Source organism: Lissotriton helveticus, chromosome 9 (genome assembly GCF_964261635.1).
Source record: "Lissotriton helveticus chromosome 9, aLisHel1.1, whole genome shotgun sequence".
Taxonomy (NCBI): domain Eukaryota; kingdom Metazoa; phylum Chordata; class Amphibia; order Caudata; family Salamandridae; genus Lissotriton; species Lissotriton helveticus.
In genome coordinates this window covers 101,267,285-101,267,624 of record NC_136070.1, presented here as the reverse complement: position 1 = coordinate 101,267,624, position 340 = coordinate 101,267,285, and positions in this window count along the sequence as shown.

Sequence of the window (340 nt, the reverse complement as noted above, 5' to 3'; positions counted from 1 at the left end):
CTGCTTAGCCCCCTTGCCGATGGGCCTTTTCCTCCGAGTTTGCTCAGGCAGGCCCCCGTGAGGTCTGGCCATGCTGAGACGGGGCCAGGCAGCACCCGGGCCCGCCCGCCGGGGCCCCCAGGGGCCCGGGAATGCACCTGCCTCTCAGCCCCTTCCCGATGGTCCTTTTTCTCCGAGTTTTTTTCCACAGTCTGACCTCCGATAGGTCCGGCGGTTCCGAATCAGGGGAAGGCAGGACCCGGGCCCGCCCGCCGGGGCCCCCAGGGGCCCGGGTACGCACCTGCCGCTCAGCCCCCTTGCCGATGGGCCTTTTCCTCCGAGTTTTCTCAGGCAGGCCTCC